Consider the following 470-nt stretch of genomic DNA (forward strand, 5'->3'; position numbering starts at 1 on the left):
AGGGAGGGGCGGGGGGAGACGCACGCACACGCACACACTCGGGCAGGGCTGATAGTTTGATACTGGGTTAGATTACACAGTTAAGATCTTCCAAAAGCACAATCACAATAATGTGACCCTGGACCCGTGAGGTGTGTACACACTAAACCGGGTAGGCTACAACGTTCACTTGCTGTTATTTTTAGCTCTCTGCACTAGGCCCAACGCTTCAGTTCAGGTGACCCGTTGCCTGCTGTGTAACGAGGTCGTGCGTAGCCAAAAGTTTTCAATCGACTTGTGACATCTGTTGACACATTTCTACACATGACGTGATGTCAGGCCATCGGGAAAGAGACACGGAACTTTGGTGGGCAGGGGCGGCTCGTGGTTTGTAGAACTGTCCGGCTGTCATTCACATCGATCCTCCCCACCCCCTCCGCTTTACCCCCCACCCCTCAACGCACACTCTCCGTTGTTTCCCTACAAAGTTT

This window comes from Aplysia californica, unplaced genomic scaffold, assembly GCF_000002075.1.
Source record: "Aplysia californica isolate F4 #8 unplaced genomic scaffold, AplCal3.0 scaffold00199, whole genome shotgun sequence".
Lineage (NCBI taxonomy): Eukaryota > Metazoa > Mollusca > Gastropoda > Aplysiida > Aplysiidae > Aplysia > Aplysia californica.